Genomic DNA, 7,903 nt, shown 5'->3' on the forward strand with positions numbered 1-7,903 from the left:
ATCCAAACTTCTCCAGTACCATTTCGCCTGCCTCTGGTTCTGTGCACGGGTTCTGCACTGTGGATCCCTTGGCTACTGACCCTGACTATCTTCGGTCGTTACAATTTGTACCAAGAAGACAATTTTTTCTGTTGCTAATCTCTGCCTGGATTTAAGAAGCAAATTAATAAATAACGCACTATTAAACATGAAAAATGTATGTGATAACATAAAGAACATATGATACACACTGTTTCATGAGAGCACACCACATAATCCCTTTAGGATTTAACATGTAGGCGCTGTGATCAGTGACCTGTTTTATGTACTCAAGTCCATTTTTCCACTATTACACGCTTAGCCATTTCAGTTGCTTTTAAGATTTGCTATATTTAGTGAAATAAAATAGAAAACACTACTTGTGTTTTACCAGGTTTCTTCTAATGAGCTCTTATGCCCTAAACTCATCTGCATCTTACAGTTTACTAAACAAATCCTTAAAATCCTTGTTGGATGGTTTCTGAACTGCTAGTATCAGTATAAACTGTAGATACAAATTAAATTGACGAGTGCTATTCCAGTATTATTTGTTGATACATTATGTAATGCAAAATAATTTTCTGTCTATAAAAGGTCTATAAACAGCAAACATAAGTATATTTTATTAAGTAGTTTCATTTTTAATATTATTTGAATAAAGGAATGGAGTGTGGTAAAGGTGTATGCTATGACAATATTGCTAAACTGTTGGGACATGGTATGTTAAAAATCAATATACACAATTTACACAACTAATAAACACCTGAAGGTAAGATTCATTTAAGGAAGGAATATATACATATGTTATACAGGTAAGTGCAGCCTAGTGTAGCTTTTCAAGCTAATTGCTAATGCCTGCATACCTGCCAAGGTTGGCTTTACAGTGGTGCCTCCAATTGTATTGGCCATTTTACTGGGCGCCAGGCATGTTGCGTTTTAACTGTATGTCTAGACACACACAGCCTAAAACATTTGTAAATAAGCTCCAAACTACCCAGTATCTGTCCTGGGTAGCCTAGAGCTCATCCCCACCCCCTTAGACCGTGCTTTTAATCCAGAAGGAATATTGGTGAGTATGCATGTGTGTAATGTGATTAGCAGGGCCGGCCCTATACTGGAGCAGAGTGGCGGCAATTGCCCCAGGCGGCACTTTTGAACAGGCCGCCTCAAGCGGTTTTTTTGCCGGCTTGTAATGCTGAGCGCCGGAAATTGACGTCACTTCCGGCGTTCAGCATTACAAGCCGTAACCGAGGACCGAGCTAGAGGGCTCACAGAGGAGAGAGAGGGACGCAGAGTGGTTTTCCGCTTACCAAGATGCCAGTACCCGCTCGGCACCCCTCTCTCTCCTCTGCGAGCCCTCTAGCTCGGTCCTCGGTGCCGGCTTGTAATGCTGAACGCCGGAAGTGACGTCAATTTCCGGCGCTCAGCATTACAAGCCGGCACCGTGGCAGAGCAGGGAGACTCGCCGCAGGACTGTTTAAAGGTAAGTACAAAGGGAGAGGGAGGGTGGGGATAGGGTAGATAATGGTGTCGGCGAAGTTTAAAATGCCGCCCCCCCCCCCCGACATCGGCAGGGGGGGCGGCATTTTAAACTTCACCCCAGGCGGCATTATGTCTTGGGCCGGCCTGGTGATTAGCCATACAGATTTTAAGATAAGTACATTTGTCAATATCATGTCACGTACATCATGGGGAAGGCATACAATTAAATAAATAAATGTTTCTCTTTCTCACTCCATCCCCACTTTGACATTAACCCTTTTCTACCCTCCCCCTTCAGTACTCCTCTAATGTGACCTTTCTTAAATTCTAAAACTTCTCTCCTTTCATTTAATCCCTAGATGGTCCCATTATTCTTCCCCATTATACAGATGCCACAACAGTGGGCATTACTGCTGCTGTAGAACAAATTCTGGGAATAGAGACTCTCGTTTTTTTTATTGATACACTGGTCTGAATCTGCTTTCATTATAAACACTGTTACCAAATCTAAATTTGCATATATTGTTATCTTGGGTTAACATGATACAGTAGTAGCATAGTCCCATTATAATACAAGAAAATTCCAGTCACCTGCTTAGATTTAAGATGAGAAAATAAGCTATATATATATTGTTTTTTTGAGGGAATGATATATGGCTAACTAAAAACCCATCATAATATTATGCATAATTCCAACCGACAATGAACAAAACTGTCTCCGCTGAAATAAATAAAACAAAGCCTTAATTAATCCCTCTTGGCAATGCTGAATTCATAACCATCACAGTTAATGATCATAGAAAGAAAATCTGTCAAGCTGAATAAAAGTGGATTGTTTTGCAGCAATATTTTATTTCTCTAAATAACATTTAATACAAATTAGATATCTTTTGCATGAAGGATTTTATTATTAAGTTTTATATTTTAGGTTTTATTGAATCTCATTCTAAAGGGAGACTTTTTGTAACTTTTTTTTTTATTGTATCTGTATTTACAAACAATATTGTATTGTTGAAAGTGGAGCTCCTGCAAATGTTGTTATCCCTAGTATCAGATTACAAATATGTTTTTAATTTATATTGCTTTTTTTTCACATAATATAGTGTTTTAGGGCAGCTGCGTATTGGCCATTTGAATGTTTTCTAGCTCTGTTAGCGTAACTCAATCTACAAAACACCTTGACTACTTATCATACTGCCTGGAGGGGGAGTGAGCAGAGGCCCAGGGATGGTATAGATATGAGGAAGAAGGGGCCACTAGCCTCCACGTCATTAGTTGAGAGCGTATGGGCTGGGAAGTTAGGAGGGCGATAAAAAGAATATCATGTGTGGGTTGTTGATCTTATTGGGCTTATGGAAGATAGAGTATTCTCTCTGTTAGTATGCAATATTGTTAAGACAGTATATATCTGATATATAACCTTTAATTCTTAATTATCTGAACTTTGATGTCCCTTGAATAAAATTGCTCAATAAATAATAATGACCAATGGCAACCTACATTACTGTGTACTGCATTGCTTTTGTTGCTCAAGCTGAACAATTTTTTTTTCCATTTAATGATACAATATATAACTGGCGTACTGATAATAAGGAATCTTTAGAATACCCATATATCACTCTCCTTCATATCACTTTTAATTTTTCTTGAAGCTCTTATGTTGGCTTTATTTTGACTGTTAATATAAACAAGGGCCCAGGGTCATTGTGTAGCCATGTTGGGTTGCAATTGTGTGTATGAAAAAAATTGGGCCCCATTCATGTTGTTGGTAACGGGTATGTACATTACATATAATAGTAGAACAGCAAAAAACAATAAAACGAGATTAACAACAAAAAATTATTCCATGCAGAGCACACTCCCTAGAAACCTTGGTTATATGCCCAGACATTGTTATTGCTGATCAACCCATTGAAAATTTGTGAAGAAGTCCAACATATTAAAGGAAATATTTGTACGTTTCATACACTTCCTCTTTTTTCTCCATTAATGTGTTTTTCAAGCATCAAAGATGTTTTTTGTCTGCGGCATATCAGATTATACATATAGAATGATGGGAATTTCTTCTGTCTTATCAATTATTACTGTAGAGATGTGAGTGTACAGACCTGGTGCATTATGAAACCAAGCAGAACCAGTTCTGTGCCTTGGGACATTAAGTTTTAAAGGTAAACAAATAATCAAGTGAAGCTTAAGTGGTATATGAGTTTTTAATGGAGCCTTAGCCAACAGGTCATCATGGATGGAGTAGCCACGTTATTAAATCAAAATCTTCCTAACCATTTAACAAAGTTGTTAAAACAAACACAGACAGGGAAAACATACCCAGACTAATAATAGATTGTCCTCGTGGTTTTGCAAAATCATGCAAATAAACAGGTTTGTTTAAAGTTATAGTTCTTGTTATTGGAGACACTCTAGCCACCATATGCATATGATGGCTGTGTAGTACCTTTAGATTTTTGTTTTGTCTCCCTTGAAATAGCATGGGGGATTCTCCCTGTTATTTTCTGTGCTGGAGATGTGTTTGGCCTAACACGTCTTCCTACGCAAGATATACTTACTGCCAAGGCTGGAGTGGTAGGGGGCCCTGAGTCCCCATCCTGTAGTAGACTTACACGGTGTGTAATAACTGGGACTGTCACACACCAGAGAGGAGCCACAGTAGGTATGTATATTACCCAATCAATCCAATGCAGAGCCAGCTTCTCTGTCCCAGTATCTATCTGCACCCATGGAGGAAGTAGAGGAGGGTTTTGGGTCACAGAGTGTGCTCTGATTGGTTTCTTACCCTCCTTCTTCCTCCTTTCTTTCACTGCTCAACCTTTCCATTTCCTCCATGTTACTGTTTCTGTATGCCCAGTAACAGCCTGAGCAGCAACTTACACCCTGCTGGTGAGAGGACTGCAGCTACAGACAACAAGTGCAAAGGCAGATATTAACACTGGGTCAATTAAGTGCCTAGTTTTTTTCCTCTGTGGTACCGTATCTGTAATATTATTTTATTACAAATTATATGAATATTGATGAACATGGCGGTATTGAATAGGAATTATTTTCCACCCGCCAACAGTCCCATCCAACGATTCCTATTTTACAGTGAAACACGGTTTGCACATGTGCAGTGACCATTCCTTGTGACATGTACCTACCTCTCGTCTTCCTCCTCCCCCAGTTCTTCACTCCCTGCGTCCTTGCAGGGAGTTGGAGACCACTAGTGATGTCCGGATCATGAACGAATCGTTCATTTAATCCGGTTCTTTTTAGTGATCCGGATGAATCGGTTCAGTAGACTGAACGATTCATTTGTAGCGGTTCAGTCTGTGAATCATGCAGCTGTAACCTGATCCTAGAACTGTGAGTCATCTGCAGAGCACTCAGACACAGACTCTGGGGTCAGGTTACAGCTCATTAATTCACAGAGGAACGATGACTCATAGAGTCAGAGAGTCGTTCAAAGAGTTGAATGATCCGAAGAGTCGAATGATTCAAATGATTTGAATCTTACAGGGATCCGGATCTTACAAGGATCCGAATCTTACAGAGATTCGAATCATTCAGAGAATATTACTGATACCATACTTTTATAAATAAATACATTAATAATGTTCACACTGCCCCCAGGATTTAGATTCCCCTGAGTTTGCCCCCTTTACCTATAACTGCACCTACAGTTAACTTTATTAAATTAATTAAATTAACCCTCAGTCATCAGCATAAAATTAACCCTTATACCCCATCAACCATAACTGCCCCTGAAATTAACCGTAAAGATCCCATTAACCATAACGGCCCCTGAAATTAACCCTAAAGACCCCATTAACCATAACGGCCCCTGAAATTAACCCTAAATACTCCATTAACCATAACTGCCCCTAAATTAATTGCATGTACTCCAGATAAATTACCTAATAAATTGGTATGGTTGATGGGGTCTTTAGTGTTAATTTAGGGGCAGTTATGCTTAATGGGGTGTTTAGGGATAATTTAGGGGCAGTTATGCTTAATGGGGTCTTTAGTGTTAATTTAGGGGCATTTATGCTTAATGAGGTGTTTAGGGTTAATTTGGGGGCAGTTATGCTTAATGGGGTCTTCAGTGTTAATTTAGGAGCAGTTATGCTTAATGGGGTCTTTAGTGTTAATTTAGGGGCATTTATGCTTAATGAGGTGTTTAGGGTTAATTTGGGGGCAGTTATGCTTAACGGGGTGTTTAGGGTTAATTTAGGGGCAGTTATGCTTAATGGGGTCTTCAGTGTTAATTTAGGAGCAGTTATGCTTAATGGGGTCTTTAGTGTTAATTTGTGGACAGTTATGCTTAATGGGGTGTTTAGGGTTAATTTGGGGGCAGTTATGCTTAATGGGGTGTTAAGGGTTAATTTTAGGGGCAGTCATGGTTGATGGGGTGTTACGGGTTAATTTTAGGGGCAGACATGGTTGATGGGGTGTTTAGGGTTAATTTAATGGTGAGGGTTAATTTAATTAATTTAATAAAGTTAGCTTAAGGTGCAGTTGCAGGTAAAGGGGAATGTAAATCCTGGGGGCAGTGATTATTAATGTATTATTTATAACAGTATGGTGATATTCTCTGAATGATTAGAATCCCAATGAAGGCAGAGATTCGTTCAAAGATCCGGATCTTACAATGATCCGGATCACTGTAAGATTCGGATCCCTGTAAGAGCCGAATCTTTGAACGACTCTCTGCCTTCATTGACATCACTGGAGGCAGGGGGGAGGATTCATAATGAAAGGGGCAGGGCCAATCGTTAGTGTGCCTGCACGGAGTTACTGGAAAACAGTAACTCCTGTGAGTCACACTGAGTGATCCGAAGATTCGGATCATGAATCGGATCATTTCAGTGAACGAATCGAAATGATCCGATTCACTTTAATGATCCGAACTTCCCATCACTAGAGACCACAGTGATGGCGAGGCGGAGCTTCTAAGAGAGGAGGCGGCGCTTCTGTGTAACCACTTTGTTGCCGGAACAGGCAGGGGGCAGTGTTTCTCCATTAACCTCTTTGTTGCTGGAACAAGCGGGGGGTGAAGCTACGGGGGAGGTGCCTGGCGGTCCTATAAAAGCCCCTGGAACCATGATGGCGGTGCTCAGGTATTCAGACCTGCTTAACAGCATTCTGTGTCTCCAGTGCTGTTTTGGTGAACACTGCAGACTGGAGATCTCTTCAGACCAAAATGTGCATATGTAGAGAGTGCCCATCATTGATTTAAATGGTACAACTTTCCTGTTGCTGATTGGCTGCTTGAATCAACCAATCACTGACAAGAATTTTCAGACCAGACCTCACGTAAGTGCTTCACTTTTTTAATTTTGAAGAATGCACATTAAGGTACTCACAAGGTACAGTAGTATGTATTCTTCTTTTGCGGGGCTGTCATGGACAGTAAAGGGTCCCTTTAATATAACTTTCTTACTGGGTATACCTGTGAATCAGCTAAATGCCATACAAATCTAGTACACATCTAAAAACCTTAAGTGAATCCAGTAATGAATAGCTCACTTTTATTTTTAATATATAAACAATAAATTCCAGATTTATAGTTACATATGATGATACCACACCTACTTGCACCAAAGGCATGACCAGAGCTTCCCATACACTGGGAAGCCAGATGACCCGCAAGAAGGGTAGATCTTCAGCTCTCCTTGCTGCCGGTTGTTAGGACATTGCCAGAAGACCAGTGGGATACTTGGATCTTTCCTGGAGACCTCAGAGAACCACTTGGCTTTACTTGATTTCCTCTAGCGTGGGACAGGCCTAGGATCAATAGAGAGGGTTGGTCACCAAAAAAGTAATCTGGACAATATACCATGGGACTCAGACCTGCTGTGGCATTTCCAGTGGCAAATAAAAGAGAAAAACAAAATGTGACACACACACAAATTCATGATACTTAACAGTGCAAATAAAAAGTGCACACAAGAATTAATAAATACATTAATAAAGTGGCTATTTAAGGCCCCAAAAGTAAGGCTAACATTTTATAACAAAATCTTCTTATCACTATTGTTTCAGCAGAATACACATGGATCTCTATTAGTATTATAACTGCACTGTGCGGCTGTAAAGCTGTTATGAAAATATGGTAAGGCAGCAATTCAATAAGTGGTGGAACATGGCCTGCTACTTTGCACAAAAGAAAATAAAGCAGATTTTTCATATTAAGTCATGAGCAAAAGTATTATTTACCTCAGCACGACAATTGACGTGCAAAGCACTTCATAGAAAATTTTTCAGTTAGCGGCAATTGGTGTGCCTGGCATTTTATGGGGATAAATGAGCTTTCTTCACTCAGATGGTGTTGTTGCAATGCCTCCATATTAAGGTATTAAAAAAAATATGTAGGGCCGCTGTGATTGCTCTCTGGAGAGAAACATTTGCC

The sequence above is a fragment of the Sceloporus occidentalis genome, unplaced genomic scaffold, assembly GCF_023333645.1.
Source record: "Sceloporus occidentalis isolate IW3139 unplaced genomic scaffold, rSceOcc1.0.p SCAF_44, whole genome shotgun sequence".
NCBI lineage: Eukaryota > Metazoa > Chordata > Lepidosauria > Squamata > Phrynosomatidae > Sceloporus > Sceloporus occidentalis.